Source organism: Zonotrichia albicollis, chromosome 5 (assembly GCF_047830755.1).
Source record: "Zonotrichia albicollis isolate bZonAlb1 chromosome 5, bZonAlb1.hap1, whole genome shotgun sequence".
NCBI lineage: Eukaryota > Metazoa > Chordata > Aves > Passeriformes > Passerellidae > Zonotrichia > Zonotrichia albicollis.
The window spans coordinates 25,152,363-25,171,777 of NC_133823.1; positions in this window are offsets into that span (position 1 = coordinate 25,152,363).

Consider the following 19,415-nt stretch of genomic DNA (forward strand, 5'->3'; position numbering starts at 1 on the left):
TTGGTGTGGAGTTTTTTTTGTGTGTGGGGTTTTTTTTTTAATCTTCTTTTTTTTTTTCCAATGCTGCAGAGGGATCTAGACAGGCTGGATTGATCAGCTGCCAGTGACAGAAAGAAAGGACATAGTCTCAAGCTGTGCTAGAGGAGGCTCAGGCTGGACATCAGAAGGAATTCCTTCACAGAAAGGGTTGTGAAACATTGGAATGGACTGCCCAGAAGGATGGTGGAGTCACCATCCCTGGAGATGTTGATGAAATGAGTGGATGTGGCACTTACTGCTATGGTGTAGGTGACATGGTGGTGATTGGTCAAGAGTTGGACTTGATCTTGGAAGTCTTTTCCACCTGAAGGTTTCTGTGGTTCTCTCATGAGGGTGATAACCTTAGAGTTGCTGAGATTTTACTATGGGGAATGAAACCACTGGAGTCTAGGGACATTCAAGGGTGCCTGCTAGCTTAAACAGTTGAAACCCTTTTAAATGTTAGTGTGTTTGCTTAACTTTAATGGATATGAATGCAGTTTCCTGGAGAAAGGTTTAGGGAAAAACTTTTATCACTTCCTCACTGTTGGCTGGGAGGGGGGAAGCCTGAAATCACTGAAAAGTAATTAACAAAAAGAATGAATAGCAAAGAAGATACTGTATTTAAGATGGGAGAAGCAAGTACTCTTGATAGCTCTCTGCTTGTGTTTTTAGGTCTGTTAGCTGAAAATCTCCTGCCACTTCAGGAATGGTATGAGCAAAATTCCTAAATAGGCATGTTATGGTGGCTATAATGCAGAAAATAACATGTAATGTTTAAATTTAGTGATTTCAAATGTTTTCTGTTTTCACTTCTGGAAAACAAGACATCAAAGAGGAGTAAGACTCTGGGGCTTGCTGACACTGTGGATAAAGAAGCATTCAGCTTGGTTTGCAGTGATTCTTTAGTGAAAACCTGGGGAACATGGTACAGAGGTGCCCAAGTTTCCTGGGTCTGCAGCAGCATGTGCCTATAACAAGGCTGATTGTATTCATATGATAATGCAACCACTATGTGGTTAAATGGGGTATAAGTCAATAAAAACTTGGCTACAATAGTCCCCAAATCACACTGGTGAGTCCTTGGCATGATCCCACTGCACATTTGCTGACTTTCAGACAAAGGTTTACAAGTCAGGTCTGAGTTTAGGCGCTGCTGTGGTTTTGTGTAGAACACTTAAGTGTGTTGTCTCCCTTAATTTTCTCTATCTCCCTGAAATGGGAATAATGGAATAATGGTCCATCCTGTGTATCAGTTTAGAGCATTGCAAACTGTTAATATTTATAAAACACTTAGAAAATGGATAGTTATCTTGGGTGAGATCAAGCTGCCACTCTGCTATTGCCACAGAAATAAAAGCATGTCAGTGTCAACTTGCCTCAGAGCTGCTTTTGACCCTAGGCCTGTCAATGCCGAGGCCAATTCCTGGGATGGCAATTTCACAGTCATAAGAGTGGCAGGAGACCTACTTGCTATCTGCTCTCCAAAAAACACACAAATCAGGCCAAAGTGCTTCAAACCTTGGAGGCAAAACACTGCTTTGCTTCTGTCTCCTCAGCAGGCAAGTTTCAGGGAAGCTGCTACGGTTATTAAAAAAGAGACAAAATTTTTAGCCCTCTATGTACAGACGTGATAATGGCAAAACTATGTGTGTTATGCTGGAAGCCAACAGGAGGAAGAGGTACTATAAAGGATAAGGAGTACTCTCATAGTTCTGCCCTTCTGTGTTTCTACACGTTGGTATCAAAACCCTGTCTTAAACCTGACCTCTTATGGCTCTCCCTCAGGCAGGAATTGCCCCCCACGGATACAGCAGAGTTCTGAAAGTCAGAACCCCATGTTTGTTCCTTTGGTGAATCGTTGCAGCCAGATCCTGGGTCTTTTACCCAGAGTGGGATTTAGCATGGCCAACTGCTGCTATTAACATTTATTTGTCTGGCAAATGCATGAAAGGGTCTTTTCTCTTCCAGACACTGAGATCCAAGATGACAAGGTGGCATCTATGTAGTCATGAAAGTAAACTGCTTAGTGGTAGTGCAGGCTGAATTTTTAAACTCTTTTTATTCTTTCAAAGAAGAGATAAAGAACATGGAACCTCTCTTAACCTGGATAGATAAATGCAGGAGAGTCCTAACTGGCTTTGCAAATCTGGAAGGATGTCCTGTCTATCTAGATCCAAGTGCAGATTGATGATTTGGTTCACATCATGGTCAAGGTAAATGAGCTAATGTTCCTGTTTAGCAAGACCATATCTTTCACTGTTGAATCCAGCCAAGTAAAAATCTCCTTTCATCAAAAACACACAGACTTAACTTGAAGGCTGGGATCAATATCATTCCTATAAGACTTTTAAGATTACACAGGGTATATCCTTTATGGCACTTTGTTTGCTTCCTTGAACACTTTCCATTGAGTAGCTGAGACCTTGGTTGTCCCTTTCTAGTTAAGAAAGTTGGAAGGCACTCCAAGAGCGGCTCTTGGTGCCTGCAGAGTGGGGTAATAAGACTGGCCAGGCCCTGGCAGCACAACCTGCCTGCGTGGGCTGCGGCTCAGAGCAGCTTCCAAGTGCTGAGTCCAGGCACCAAGGGCTAGAGGGGGATTGCAGGTGTGGGGAAACGAGTGCTGAGTCACACAGCAGTGCACAGGCAGGGATGTCTGAGCTGTGGAATAAAGCAGAAAGCTCAGATCCCAGCAAAGATGTGTGCACTGGGATATTTGTGAGGAAGGACATGAACAGGCAGTCTGGACTGAAATAAAGCAGATGTCATTGCACCATACTGCTCCCAGCTGAGAGCTCTGAGCTGTTTAAAGCCTACAGCAGGTGATTTTGGGGACAGCAAGCTGGAGTTTGGAGTCTGGAAGCTCAAAGCAGAGCTGGATTTGATTGCCAGTTTGCTGGTGCTTGCTTAGGTTGTTTTCTGGGTAAGAAATGACAAAACTCCTCTGCCCTGTCTTAGCAACAGGGTGCAACTGTGATTTCCTACAGAAGGGGCTGAAGATCTGTTCAAACTCAGCACTATTACATAAATGTTGTACTTAAGCCTGAAAAAATAAATACTGCAACCTCCCTTTCTTTTTCATATTACAAAAATCTTCCAGAGCTGTACTGAACGTTTGCAAAATAAATAGGAGAAAAGGAAAATGGAATGGCAAATCTCTTGTTGAAGACATATGTACTGTAACTTTACATGTAGGTATCCTTGTGCGTCTGATGTCACTTGCCCCTTTGGTAAAACAAATTGGGGGTTTTGACTATTTATTAGCCTGTTCCCTTTGAGGGAACTGCTTGATCTCTGTGTTGGTGAAAAAAGTTTTGGTTAAATCACCAGTGCCCAAGTTTGGTTAAATCACCATTCTTACCCTGTTTACTCTTAAAATTGGATGACACACTTTTTGCCTGAAATTAAGATAAAAAAACTTCATCCATCATAGGAACATTTGTGTCAGGAAATAGTACTGCAAATGCTGTGAGTTCTTTGTGCCATCTGAAGCTGTCAAAGTTCTTGTTTGTAGTATGGGAAGAGAAACTACTGGAGCATCTTGAAGATTTCTTCTATTTGAGGTGCCTTTCCTAAAGCTGCTGCTGGACAGGATCACACACACGTTCTTCACAAAAATCAAGGGGCTCTTTTTAAGACAAGTCCTGACTTAGTGTTCCCTTTGACCTAGTAATAAGAAGGAAAGAAAGGAAATGTAAATTTTATTTATAATGGCAAACTCAGAAATAGGACTTTTAGTATGGTTTTGAAAAACTTGGATGGATTCTATAAAGGTAAAAATTCCTTGCTAATGAGAGATCCTTCAGCTCAGTAATGTAGGAAATAATGAACAATATAGGGAATTTATTTTTCCTCCAACAGTTGGCCATTAAGTTGTAGTCTCCAAGGAATGTCAAGAGGAAAAGAGCTATTATCAGCTGTGAGTGAAGCCTTTCTGATCTGGGTGACTGATACAGCAGCTGGAGAAACTTTTTTCCTAGCCTCAAATTCCATTTTCTTTGCAATTTTCTCATCTTTGTTGAGAACAAAGAATAATGCTTGTCTCTGTTACAGATCAGTTGCTGCTTTTGTAATGGCTGTAGTGTTTTTATTGCCTTTAGTGCTGCTGGCAACTCAGTTAATGATTCTGTGGGAGAATTGCCATGAAATACCTGGTTCACATCTGTAATGTTTGTGCATTTTGGATTCTGTATGAGCTGGTTTTCCTTACAGAAAAGTAACATTGGTTATGAAACTGCATCATATGGGCTGAGGGGGGAGAGAGGTCCTCACCTGGCTTAAATCCACCTTGAGCTCAAAGCAGCTCTGAGGTTTTGTGCAGGATCCCTCCTATAAATACTGCCTGTGTTGCAGAAGAATAACACTCTCAATTGCATCAACCCAATTCTTGGTGAAGTCACAAACAGAGAAAGACATTCGTTATCTTCCCATGTGTGATGAGTTCCTGTTAATACCTTCTTGAAAAATACCCTTTTGAAATCACTGAAAATGGATTAGCTGTTAAAATTTGCACCCACCTTACAGAGTTTTGACAGGGAATTTGCCAGCAATTCAAACCATGGCTAGACACGTTTTATGCAAAATACTTTTGTATTTGGTAGACTGGAGATGTTTAGTTGCATGCATACTGCACAGTTTGTTATAAAGAACTGAGTCTGGTGTTGCTCATGTTCCCTGGAAACCCCCCAGTGTCACTTCCTTGGAGCTTGGCTTCAGGGCTGTATTAGTTGATGAGGGGAAAACGATGGTGTTAAAAGTGTTTTTGTTAAAGAGCTCCCTTCAGTGGAGTCTTATAGGTCCCTACCTGTCTTGTGTTGGTCAATTCCATTCTTGTCATATGACATAGAAAGATCTCTGTGCTAGGGAGAAAAGCTTAAAATCTGTTGCAAATATGAAGTGGTTTTCTTACAGTTAAATGAGAGGTCACAGTTGGAGGCTGAAACAAAGTCACATCCCTTTGAAGTGATGAATAATCAGCACCAAAGGATGAAATCTGACAATGCCTGAATCTTACTGACCTGTAAAAGACACATTGTTAGCTACTGGAGTAAAGGTTGGGTTTGGTGGGTTTTTTTTATAATGTATTTCTTCTCTCATCCTTTTCTCCAACCCCCATCCTGTCATGAGCTGTAAGTTTTTCATGATAACAAGCAGCTTTTTTTTTTTTTTTTTTTTTTTTTCTTAATTGGAGCCAAATAATTTCGTGCAACACTTTGAAAATTTAGGAGAAATACCGAATTGGACTTTGAGCTCAAGTCAATCAATAAATGAAAAAAGCCAGCTCAAAAAAGTAAAGATCTTACTAGCAGTGACTATTACTGCTGTAAATAATTTTAAGTTTTTGTGCAACTGCATTTATTTCTCTTTTTCTAATCCCTGAATCATCATGTAGAGTATAAAAATAGAGGCTTTTATATGTCAGGACTCTACAATAAAGTATGGGGAAATCCAGCAACTAGAAAAAAGAAATTATGTATGTGTGGGCAAACTTTAATTTTGCCTAAAGAATATAACTTTCTGCTTTTTAATTTCTGGTGCAAATACAGCAAATGTGCAATTAAGCCTTCTAGCAGATCTGTAGGACTGGTTTTGTTATCCTTCCTTGGAACACAATAAATACAAACAGTAATCACAGGTTTAATGAGTGTAATCTATCATAAAATACCTAACAAAACACTATATGCAGTATTACCTTCTGATTCATGCTTCAAATATTCCAGCTGTATTAAAGGAGTGCAGCAATTGCTGAGCACCCACCCAGGCAGGAAGGAGAGAACTGCCTTTTAAATAAGTAAACAGCCTGTATCTGTATGAAAAACAAGAAAGCTTATTCAAAATTCGTTTTGCACTCATGGAGGTGAGTGGAAACACCTTGCTGATTGCAGGTGCTTTCCCTGATGCTGCACTAAGCCTAATTTATCTAAAACCTTCTTGAGAGATCACACTGAATACCCAACAGGATATTGAGAAGAAGCTGCCAAATTATGAACTGTGGGACCCAATATTTGTCTTAACTGCATCTCCATGGGAGTTCTTATCTCTGTCTTTGTTCTCTTACTCACTTCAGGTTTCTCACATGTGCATTTACCTTCCAAGAAACCATGTGGAATACAGAGTTTGCACGAAGTCAGAAACTGAAGGGAGAGTTACTGCAGAGCCAATTTTACAGGCTGTGGTTCCACACTGCCATTATTACCCTTACTCCTCCCTGGAACACACCAGGGAGCAAGCTGAAAAGTTCAGCTGTGGGAATCTTTTGGGGAAGCTATTGAAACTGGATAACACTCAAATAGATTTAAACTGAAATTTCTGGCCAGAGTTACTCCAACTCAAAGCTCGCAAACTTGGAATTGGGAAGCTTTTTCAGCCTTGGAGTAAATCCAACCTGGCACTACTTGTGACTTCAGGCAGAACTTGCTGACCTTTACGTTACCTCAAGTCAGTTGCTTAGCTTCTCATACCCCTGAAATGTTAGGAGACATTGTTGCCTGAAAAGCAGATAGTTGGAAAGATAGTGTAAATGTGATTCTCAGGGGATTAACACCTTTCTGGTAGGACAGTGCATAAATTTAAGTGGATTTCTCATGTCTTCCTGAGCATACAGAATAGTATGCCATAGGGGAAATACCCTGCCTTGGTAGAAAGCTGAATTTTGTGTATAAACATGTTCTGCAGACCCAGTTGCTGTGCCTTTTCTATAGGAAATTACCTATTTTAAACCCAAGTGTTGCAGCTGCTGCAGGCTGTCTCTTTGGCTGTCTTGTGGTTTGCATTGGTGAAATCCACTATGGAATCAACTAAAGGAACTGACTATTGAAAAAGCTTATGAGAATTTCTCTCCAGCTGACTTGCAGCTCAGTGTTGTTTCCAAGGGATCTGCCAGTCTGACATCAGTATTAAATAGAATATCACACCTCATGGACTAACCATCTGATTCATTGTGACAGTTTTTTTCTCTAATGTTTGAAGTTGTAATTAGGGGAGGAACATGTGGGAGAGAGAATAAAAGTCAAGAGATAAAATAAGAAATTGGATTACAAAGGCAAGGAAAGAACCTTGTAATTTATTACTCTTAAGAGAAATATGGAACAATTGCTCTTAAAAGCAATGCTAACTGCAAATAGTTGCATGTCCTAATTAAGTGACCCCAAACCATCTTAATTAATTGTATTTAAATATGGTGTGGTCTATAAACTTTTTTCATATGCTTGCAGAAATTTGGCCAATTAATTAAAAAATGCAAGGAGGAATGTTCTTTATGATTTTAATGGATAAAAACTCCAGGATGAATGTGTGCCGTGTGTGTGTGCAGTACCAAGCTGAAACTGGAGAAAGGGCTGAGAGTATCAGCACTCTGAGCCTGCACATGCTGTGCATTTATCTCAGTATTCTTGAGCTGGTCACAATTAGAAGAGATTTTAAGGTATCATCTGTTGCAAGTTAGCTTGTGTTTTGTACTGAGAGGGCATTAGTCAGTGCTTGTTACTGACAGATGAATTTTTGGAATAATTTGGCTCACTGAAGAGCAGTGTCAGTGAATTCAGCTTCATTAGTGGCATTCTCAGTCACAGGTAGTTTTTAAACACCAAAGTGAAGCCATACTCTGGAAAAATATTTTGAGTTGTTGAAGACTTTAGTTCACTACCAGCTATGGATTTACTTCCTTTATAGCTATTAGATGGAGAAGTTCTGTTGTACAGTTCAGAGTGAAGAGGTGATGGACAACTTCTGGCAGGCAATTGTCTTCCATCTTTTATGGAAGCTTTACAAGAAGGCTGTTGAACAAACTAATATGCTTTTTATGGCAGCAGTGGCCTCTGTGTGGCTCCTATCAGAGACATTTAGACTTTTTGACCACCTCAGGAATGGATTCAGTGGCTGCCTCACTATGCCTGCCTGGGCCTGGCATGACTCAGACCCTGTGGTGACAGAATCTCTTTAAACAGTAACTATGAAGTACCTCTCAATCCACCTCTCCAATTTCTAAGTGGTCTGAGCACAATAACTTATCAGGTAAAGCATCTTTCTTGATAGGAAAGTTTGTCATGGGGACTCTGCCTTAACAAGTCCTTGTTAAAAGCCAGATACAACTTGAGGTATCCCATAACTTGTGCTTGGCTGTGTGGGGAGGGCTGGGGAGGGGAGTCACCCCGGGCAGGCCCTGGGATGGATGTGGACAGCAATGAGCAGACCTGCTGAACCCCTTCCAGGTGACATGCCACTGGGGAATTAGCTACTTTCTCACAGTCCTGGGGCCATCCATGGGAGTTTAGTTACAAACCGTTGTTTCAAAAGAAGTCTTCTACTGGATGGCCATACTTTTTGAGAGAATACTAAATGCTGTGGGTCACGTTGCTTGGAGTAGATTGTGGAATAAGGCTTATGCTCTGACAATCTTGCAGCAGAGCTGTGCAGATAGCAGGGTCCTGGGCTGCAGTCTAGTGGAATAGTTCTCTTTTCTGTGGCCTTAGTGCAATGAGTTCACATGGAAGTGGAGATCCTAGAAAAGAAAACTTGCCTGGGAGCTGTCTTGTCCTGTCCCCTTCCCACTGTGCCTACTATTATTTCTCCCAGCTGTTTCCTATTCTTTTCCAGTAGCTTCTGCTGTCACTAGCACAGGCTTTGAAAACCATAAGGGGAGAAGGGAAAATTTGTTTGCTCGAGAACTCAACATTGTTCTTAATGCCTGGGAGCTACTAAGAGCAGTGGGATTTAACGTGATTAAAGGCCATTCAATCCAATGTGCCTACCAAGCAGGGAGAAGACACAGTCTGTGAGACCTGTGCTTGTACCATCACGTGGTCTCCTCCAAATTCAGACAAGTCTAGACATCTAAAACACAACCAGAAAATTCCCTGACTCTGAGAGGGTGGCTCTGCAACAACTTTTGATTTACAGCACGTTGGCTGTTGCTCAGTAATTATTCTGTGTGGGTTTTACTGCTTGGCAAATGAAAGATCACTTGTTCCTCAGCTGCTGCTGGGTAAGAGCTGGCACAGATCAAGTGCCACGGCTTTGGCTGAGGGGCTGTGAATCTAAAAGAGAGACAGCTGCACTCTGGTCTGCAGGCTGTAATCTCAAACAATATTCAAGCATATTCATGCAATACAGGCATTTTTCTGTTTTCCAGACAGGGATTTTTATGTTGAATAAAGTTTGCAATCAGTTATTTTTCCCACATGGAGAGTTTGATAGGATGTAAGGTGTGCTTGATTTTAAACCTGCTGTGATCTTACTTCTTGCTATGAGGTGAAAGAAAATAAGATAACTACTGGTAAAACTAAACACATATTGAAAATGGACTTAAGCCTCCAACTAATGAAACTCGTAATATATTGTGAGAATTTTCACCTACATTTGCAGATGTCGTATGTATTCTGGTTAATGTAAATAAATACAGTGTTCTCACGTTACCTTTTCCTGAAGGCAGCTGTGTGAATAGAGAGATAACACCTCCCTTCTCCCTTGTACACTGCTTTGGGCACTGGCAGTCACCATCTGGAAGCACAGCTCTGTCCAGTGGGGCTGATCCCAGCAGCAACCCTTGCCTGCTGTACATGACTGCGTTTATCCAGCACTTACGTCACTTGCAGGATGACGCTGAGACTTTTGTCACTTGCTTAGGTAAAAAGCCACCTCTAAACCAGATAAAATCAGGTAGGACCATGCCCTTACGAGCTTGTCCCTATGCTGAAATGGATAATTGCCAGTGTAATTAGGCAGATGCCTCTAACTTGTCATCTTCATTTAAAAAAATAAAAGAGAGCAATACCTTCCTGTTTGTATAAAGCAGTACAATTAACAGCCACATTTTTATGCCTGTCTGCACAACTACAAATGAATATTCCAGGTGTAAGATGGGGACAATTGGTATTAAGGCTTCAGGTAAACACTTGCATGTGTGCACTGGCTGGTGCTTGGCAGACTCTTTCAAAAGAAAAAGCATGTTTGCAATACTCCATTGCTGTAACACAGGAATGACAAATGTAACATCAGGTTTGAAATGAAAAAGCAGAGCTTGCAGGTATGCCAAGACTAATCTAGCTGGAAAAGCTCAATAAAAAACAAAAAAATTAAAAGTTTGGGGATTAGATAGTTCAATATTTGTACATGAAAAAAGGTACTTTTGTGCAAATACATATTGCATAATTTAAAAAACCCCTTTTGTCAAAGGGTGCTAATATGGGTATGAATCACATCAACTCTTACTGAAGGCACTTTTACACAAGCAGTGTAGCATTTTTGTGCACAGGTACCCAGATTCTCTGTTATAAAGAGGGTAAGTTTTACTAATCTGTCCAAACTCCTACTGGGGATTTTGTTGGCCTCTTGGCAAAGCAGGCATGATTTAGAGAAGTAGACTAAGACAGTGGATTTCTTCAATGCCTCCCTATTGCAACAAATTACACAAACCAAATGCATAATGGATTATTTGGAAGGTGAGTCAACTTCTTGTGTATGTTATCTTTAAGCATGATCATTAAATACCCCAAATGATAGTAAAGCTCTAATAGCAGTTGTAAGGGAGGAAAATGACAGGGTTGTTTTTCATAAAGGACAAATATTTGGAGCTGTCTTTTATTCTTGAGGTGAAAACAATACAATGTTTCATTTTTTTTCAGTGGAGGAAGAGGGATTTAGATGAAGTATGTCAAAACAAAAAGAACATCTGTCAACCACAGCTACGGGGTTTTTACCCTACAGTAAATATTCCTTTTCCAAACTTGGGTAGCTCTAAGGGAGAGGTGGCATGAGTACAGCCTCATGAGGTTCTATAATGCTGAGGAACAGGTAGGAAGGGCTGAGTGTGGGTGCATTGCTCAACAAATGCATGAAGTCAGAGGAAACAAAAGCCTTAATGCTTAACTGGTACTCCTTGTAACTTGTAATTAATTAATTTACTTAACTGCAGTAATTTTCTGATTCTGTTTTCTTCTGGTCCATGACCCATAAAATTAAATGGCAAAGGAATTCCAACGTAGGCATATTCTGACCAATAAAGCATCCAGTGCAATGGGCAGGTAGCCTTGCAAATCTGCACTTACTTTCAATGGGATCTGCTGGTGCTGTTGTGCTAAGCCTTTCCTTTGGCTTCCCTGGAGTTGCTTTGATTATTGTTGGGACACGAGTGGCTGATCCATTCTTTCCCAAGGGTGGAGCAGGGCATCTTGGCGCCCTCTGTGAATCACTGCCAGGCAGAGCTGGTTTCCTTTGGCTGATTCAGCAGGGGCAGGAGGAGAGCTCAAGCTCCTGCTGTTTTCAAGGTGCCTCTCCCAGCACTGACACCTGGTAACAAAGCCACTCCTGACCTTCCAGTGGGTTTCAAAACAGCACCTGGATGTTTGCATTTGGTACCAGGGCTTTAGCATTTGTTCCTTTCTTCTTTCATTCTTTCTTCCTTTCTTTCTAATTTCACTTCAGTCTACAAATGCTGTTTCCCCTCTCTTCGAGAAATCAGGCTGAAAAATCATGTACATCATAAATGTACATGATGGATTTAAACAAGATTTGGAATTCCTTCCTTCTGGTTGTTTTTTTGTGTACATCTGCTTCCAGACTAAAATGAGAGCAGAGTAGAGCAGCCCCTGTTACTGAGATAAGTGGCTTTTTCCTCTTTTTCCTTCTGATAGCTGGGGATGAGCATTCTGTGAGGTGGGGTGAATAACCATAGGCTGAGCCCATGCTCATTCTGAAGAATAGACGGGAATATAAGAACTGTGATGCAGATAGGTATAAACATTCATTAGAGATGAATTTCTTTTTCCCCAAGTCCAGTGGCTGAGGCATGTCCTGAGGTATGTTTATGAATGTGTAATTCCTACTATGTTTGCATGTCAAATATGCTTTCAAATTGATGGACTTCTGGAATCAGCTGTATTTTTAGCAACACTTGCAGTGACTAATTTATATGTATTTGCTTTCCATCAAGCCTGCCTTTTGGGTTCACACTTCTGTATTTCGAAGTTATAGGTGATAGGCATGTCAAGTTAATACTTTATGTATCTTTAGATTTATTCTGGTGTTATTCTTTCTTACTTGACTTTCTGATTTTAAAAGTAGGAAGCCCTTCCCAATCTTTCACAACTGCCCATCATGGAAGTCACTTGCACATGAAAGACATGGAAAAGAACAACAGATTTTTAAGACTCTGTATGTGGAGTTTCAACCATGTTGTCCAAAAAGGAAGCAATTTTTTTCCTATTAATAACAATGTGTTTTTATCTTTATCCTCCATCATTTTCTTACTTCAGTGTAAGGTTTTTGTTGATGTTTTAGCAAGAATTGCAGATTCAGCAGACTCTCTCTGGATTGATCTACTTAAAGTGATTGCAAAGTATTTCTTCCAGGTTACTCATCCTAGCTCCTGGAGAATGTATGGTTCACTCATAATAGAAACAAAAATGCACCTGATTTCAGAATGTGAACTCAGCCTGGCATTTTGTAGTCTTGTCACTTCAGCCCTGGGGCTTGTCAGGATCTGTGACTTGGTTTTATCAACACATCACAGGACTTAGATGAGCTTGTTGGGTCTCTGCAATCAGCACTCCTAGGCTGCCCCACACAGCCTAGAAGCTCTGCCCCATTTATGGGGTGGTGAGTTCAATGTGTGTCAGCCACACTCTGCAGGTGGGACCTGGACAAGCAGGTGACTCTTCATTTAGCATTGGAGGCAGCCTTTGTGAGCACTTGGCACAGGAGCTGCAGCTGAGGGGGCTCTCCATCCCCAGCCTGACAGGAAGCTGAAGCTATGCTGCAATGCCAATTAAGAAGTGGGCTGTCAGCAAGAATGCCATTGATCAGAACCAATTTGCCAAAATTACTAAAGAATGTTGAGCAGATATATTATCTGGATGAATACTGGGACTAACAAAGAATGTATCAGCTGAAATGTTAATCATAAATTATGCTTTCACATCTAGTGTTGGGACTGACAAGTGCAGTTATATCTGCTGAGTTAAGCCCTCTCCATTTCTCTATAATTTAAGTATTTTTGGAGCTTTAGTTTACTGCCCTTAAGACAGGGAGAACTTTTTGAGTTGTTCATTGCTTGCTCCCACTGCTGAAGTACTCCACTTCCTCAAATGTTGGTGCTTTAAAACCCCTAAACTTTCAAACTCCTTCATCCCTCCTCTCCTCCCTAGCTCCTGCCTGAAGCTTGCATATGTCTGAATTATTCTGGTACAGCATGGTCTTCAAAAGCACAGGCTCCTCAGGTGGGGCAAGGCTCTGCTGGTTTTACTAAAGTCCAGTTGTGTGAATGTAGGAAAGAGAAAGCAAAAGGTGCCTCTAACAAAATTATTTTTTATAAAATAATTTGCTAGCACAGCTGCTGATGTTCCTCTGTTAATTCACATTTTGCAGTGAACACAATGAGAAGCTGTTTCATTTAATGCAAGGTACTAATTTAAAGCCCTCTCTCCTTAGGTTGTGGATATTTGGAAAAAAATTAATTTACAGGGGTCCTCTAGAGGTTACTGCATCCCAAAGTATCTTATGAAATTTCAGTTTAAAAATGATGAACAAACAGTCTAAGCTAATGTTTTTTTGTCTGCCCATAGAGATTAACACCAGGCTGAGTTGTTACAACATGTTAATCACTGGCAAGGGTAGTTTCAAAATGAATAGCTTTTAAGCCTCATTTATTTAAATATCTTAAACCATCTGAAGAGTGCTCTCCCCATGACTAGCTTCCCCTGCTGCTTCTCAGAAATACCTTATATTTGCTAGATGCCTTTCACAGTGAAAAATTAAACTCCAGGAGGCTTGCAGTGGATGTGAGTAATATGAATTCATTCAGCCATCCAGCCAGGAGACCACCATTGTCCTGGGTGGGATCAGGCACAGCATCACCAGCTGGGTGAGAGATGGGATTGTCCCACCCTGCTCTGCACTGGAGCAGCCTCAGTTCAAATACTGAGGGTAGTTTTGGGTGTCACACTATAAAAAGATATTAAACTATTAGAGAGCATCCAAAGAAGGGCCATGGGTACGGTGCAGCTTCTGGAGGGGAAGCCATATGAGGAGTGCCTGAGGTCATTTGGTCTCCTCAGCCTGGAGAAGACGGAGGGGAGACTTCCTTGTGGTCTTCAACATCCTCATGAGGGGAAATGGAGAGGCAGACACTGATCTGTTCTCTGTGGTCCTCAGTGACAGGACACATGAAGTTGTGTCAGGGGAGGTTTAGGTTGGATATCAGGAAAAGGTTCTTCACCCAGAGGGTGTTTGGGCACTAGAACGGGTTCCCCAAGGAAATGGTCACAGCACCAACCTGACAGAGTTCAAGAAGTGTTTGGACAATGCTCTCAACACACAACCTAGGCACAGGTTGTGATTCTTGGGTATGGTGCTGTGCTGGGCCAGGAGCTGGACTTGATCCTTGTGGGTCCCTTCCAAGTCAGCTTATTCTGTGATCCTTGCAACACAGCCAGCTGTTGAGCTGAAAAGGTGCCACACATTTCAGCAACTAGTAAACAATTAAAGGTAGAATAATCCTAAAATGAAGCTTTTAACTTTTGGTTCAGGCTTTCTGGTGTTCTCTGTCCTTGGCAAGACATCTAGCATATGCTGTAACCTTGCAGATACAGGCTCTCTATCTGAGCAGCTTTATGCTTTTTAGAAGTTTTAAACAGCTGCTTACTGAAGAGACCTGAGAGGGCCAAATTTCCAAATGACTGTAGGCCTGAAGATGGTCAGCTTCTGAGATGTGAGCTTGTGGGTGTTGCATCCCTAATTCCATACAAGTGGGTGTTTAGTCCTTCCTTCCAGCAGTACAGCTGGAGTTCAGTGCCTCAGAGGGCTGGAATTGCTGCTGTGATGCCAAAGCACTCAGGCTGGAGGGTAGAGGTGGCTCCACGTGCAGTGCTGGGATTTGGGGTGAGTCTCTGAGCCTGGCATTCTCAGTCCTTGTGAGAGTGCCATTCCCAGGGACAAAGCACCTGTGGCAAGGTGGTGACAGCCACCACATACTGGCTGTGGTCCCCCTGAAAAACATCCAGGTGGCATCTTGCAATCCCAGAACAGACTTAAGCTCCATGCAGTAGCTGCTGTGCTCAGATAGCACACCTTGCTGCCCAAATCTCAGCTGGGGCTTGAACAACTGCAGCAGCATCCTTCAATTTCCTCCTCATTTCTTTAAAAGTGAGAGTAAATGTTGCTATATAGTCTTAGCAGGTAGTCACCACATTTGAAATTGGCATACTTATTTAATGCTCTGTATAATTTGGAACTTGGTTTCTTTCATTCAGGGTTGAAAGCCTTCATTTGATCATTTTTCTTCCATGCTTTGCATATCATATTGCTACACAATCTTTTGTTTTCACTGCTGGTTATCTAGCTGGGTTGGAACCCATCCCCTCTGCTACACTGAGCCATAATGATTCATCAGAAACCCATATCTACTGAGAAAATCAAATAGATTTAAAATGGCACTTTCAATCTGTCGCAGAAGTGAGGGCTATTACACTCTGGTTGCTGGAGAATTTAATGTAGTGTGTGTCATTGCAATCAGCTGAGCACATCAGCTGATAAGATTGTGGGTTTCATCCTGAAGAGATTGTGAACTGTCAAATAATGAAGATAAAGTATGGGAATTACGCCATTCCTGCTATTATGCTCCTTGTCTGTGCCCCATCATGTCTTTCCTTTGCTGTTGCATCCATCATGTTGTGCTGGTAATGCTCAGGTTCACCAGGAGGGTCTCTGAGAACTTGAAATACTCCCAGCAGGACTGTTTTTGTGGCTCTGTGCTGGGTGAGCTGGATTCCTTGCTGTGTGAGGCACAGCTGTACTGTCTTGGGGCTTGTCTTGAAGCCTGAGGGAAAAGGGGAAAAAGGCTGCTAAAAAAAATGAGACAGAAAAGAGTGGGCCTGATGTGCCTGGGTGTCACAGTTCTAATGGTGTCTGTAGAAAATGAATGCTTTCTCTCTTAAATTTTTGTTGCATTGAATTTCTTCAGTAATGACTCTTTTTTAGGAGGTGAGGCCTCGCATGACTGATTAGAATTTGAAGCATCACATGACTGGAGCATATCTTATGAGGAAAGGCTGAGTGAAGGGACTGTAACAGAGAGATTTTCTGCCTTTTCTGTGGCTGTTAAGGATGAGCTCTTCAAGTTCAAGCTCTTCAATCTCGCCTGCCTTCAGTTCCTTTGGAAACACCCCTTTCCATGATTGATGGTTAACAGTGCTGCCTCTGCATCTAAAATCGGCAACAATTTGATCTTGCAAAAGCTCCCTGGGGGCTGCTTCAGTGGCTGTGCACGAGAGAGCTTGAGCACTGGCACATTGCTTGTGTGTCTGCTGCAGACCTGGCACGGTCCATCCTGAGGCCTTTCAGAGCCTTCTCTCCCCACTGCTCCCTTGTTCTGTCAGCACTGGAACACAGAAGCCATTCCTGTAATTGGGAATGTGTGTGTGCAGCTGGGCTGTCAGCAAGGAATAGATGTGGGCGAGTGGCTGAGGGAGCATGAATGAATGATTGAGCAGAAGCAAATGCAATAAAAGCTGTGGGTGGAAAGAGAAGGCTTGGAATCAGCTCACCCACCACTTTAATGTGTTCTTTACAATGAGGTATACAAGTCAGAAGAGAATGGAGGGGTCTTTACTCCCCCAGCTGTTGGAATACAATGTGGTTTTGTCTTGGACGAATTTTTGCTTCTATGCTCCCTTTAGGAATGGGAAAAATGCCCTGGTTGCCAATGTTCTTAAAAATGTACTTAAATTTTCTGAATAAATAAACTGCAGCTTCTGTGGTGAGTGCAGGGAGTCTTGCTTAACTTAATGCTCCATGGAAAGCTGTTAGATAAGGAGAGCTTGGCTGTGTGAGACTGGGCAGGCAACTGACTATAGGATTTTCCGATATCCTAAAACTCAAAGTGTTTAGCAAATAGATTAGGTCAGTGAAGCAAAACAGACATGAGGATGTTTCATTAGTCTCTTCAGTTTGGTGCTATCTGTGACTTATTCATGGGGAGGAAAAAAAAAGTGTGTTTCCCACCACTGAGCTGGTTTCTCTCTGGGCTATGTTGTGGTTTGGCTGTAGCTGCCTTGCAGAAGTTTAAGGAAAAACAAAAAGGGAAATTTCTGTGTGGTTGCAGAAGGGTTGGCTGGCATGCCACGGGGAAAAAGCACGTCCTTTTTGGCCTCCTGGGATGGAAACCAAGCAGAAGGGAGACGTAAGAAGAGTGTGGGTGGATATCTCAGCTTTTCTCCCTCAGGACTTGTAGCAGGCTGAGATGGGAGGGGACGGAGGGAGGAGGGGATGGAGGATGGAGGGAGGAGGGCGTGCGGGGCTCAGCTGCTCCCACAGACACAGTGAGTGCTCCAGCAAGGTTGGGCAGGAGAGAAACAAACATTATTGTTGTGTGACTTCCTTTGAACTAGGGGACTTAGATGCCTTCCTGTAGTGCATAACTTGTTCCAGCCCTATCTAATCTCGTTCACTTTGATTTTGGTTTGATTATGCTAATTTGGTATTCTGTGGAAATTTCAAATGCCTTCTGTCAGCTGCCTTTTAATACAGGTGTCTTGAGCTCTTCATTGGGGTTACTTTGTAAGTGAACTAAACCAGTCTCTGCCCCGAGGCAGAACAGTTTATTTTCACCCTGTTGTTGGTGTCCCAGAATATGCCCACATTCTCACACGTGCAATTCAAACCATGTGCTTCCTCAGGAACTCCACTACCATTTTTTGTAACATAAAGGGGCTGTTGAAATTAGCTTGGAGAAGTGGAGCTTGCTGTAATAATGCAGAATTTGTCAGAACTTTGCTTCAGTTGAACAGTGATCAGAGAGGCTGTGCAGGTTAATTTTCTGCTTTTATTCAGCAGCATAATAATAAAAAAAACAAAAAAACCAAAAAAACCTAAATGATGAGTTTTCCAAGGCAAAATTGTATTTTACAGCAGTGGACTGTAGGAAGTAATTCTGTTTCAAGCACCAGCAGAAGTGTAACTTTCTCAAAGACTCTTTTGGGAAGCTGAGCTTCTCTGGGGAGCTGATTTTGTTAGTATCCTGATCTCAGCTTAATTTTGCAAGCAGTTAGTGTTTTTATTCTGAAATGCCTCCAGTGTGCAATTCTGTTTATTTTGCAAGGCATACAATTAGGCACAAATCTGACATCTAATATATAAAGCTAGCAAAATAAATAAGAACTGTGTTCAGGTCACCAGTAAGAAATAGAATGCAAGATCTAGTTAATGACACTTGAGCAAAACAAACAAACAAACCCATAAAAATTGAGGAAACAAATAACTGAGTGATGGCAATTAAGTTCAGTGCTCAAGCTCACGTAGCAAGAAATATTGTCAATAAGTATCCAGAAAATAAATAATCCTATATAATAAATAATAATAAAATAAATAATCCTGTTGTAATGTGTCTTTTCCTGAGACTCCTTTTACAGTGTGCTCACATCTCGTAAAGCTCTGTTTTAGGTGGGCAGGAGAAAATAAGAAATGATGTGACAATGCTCAAAAAGCAATGAAATTATCATTCTTTCTTTCTCTTGTTTCTGGAATGACCACAGGTGTCTGATACTGAGATAAAAATACTTCAGGGTTTTCCAACAGGAGTTTGGCAGATTTTAGCCTCTTCTCAACAAACTAAGGTGAGTCAGGTATGGCATAAAGGCAACTTAAAACTCATTCAATGGATTACGGGAAGAAGAATCCTCTGTAGAAGTAGAAATTCTATCCTCTGGGTAGAATTTTCTCACTTGTTTTGGTCTCATCACTTTTTGCTCACTCTTCCTTACCAGAGCACCTGCATCATTGTTGGGCCTGATCCATTAAGTGAGACTGAAACTCCTGTACAGGAAGGCAGTGGCAATTGTGCAAGATAAAATATGCACTGCAATTTTTGGTACCTGTGTGCCATTGTGTAATAACATCAATCCCGAAGTTTTTAGTGTGTTATGGCTGCAAAAAGTGATTTTTAGAATATTTTATACTCTTAATTTTTTTTTTTAGAGAGGAAGCTTGCTTGGCACCAAAGGTAATTGGTCAGTAGAGACAGCATCAGGAAGTTTGTTTGTTGCTTCCTGTGGTCACAGATTCACTGAACCCACCCTAAAATAGAAAACTAATGTAAATACTTGAGTGTACTGTCTATGATGGAGTTTTTAACTTAAATGAAGTCTTCCCTCTTGTGGTAATGGTGCAATTTACCCCTTGCCTAATCCTTTCCCACTCTCCATCTCCTTTGTGTCTCTCCACACTTGTGTGCTGTGAGCCAAAACTATGACTTGGGAGAATGGCAGCTGATGGGGGCTCTGTTTGGTGGCTGGCAGCTGCTGCCATTTGCTTGTCTAGGATTTGATGTCTAGGTTTTTGTCTAGATTTTGAAGCCTAGCCAGAATCAGATTTGGGTGGAAAAGCACAGATGAACCTACTAATATGGA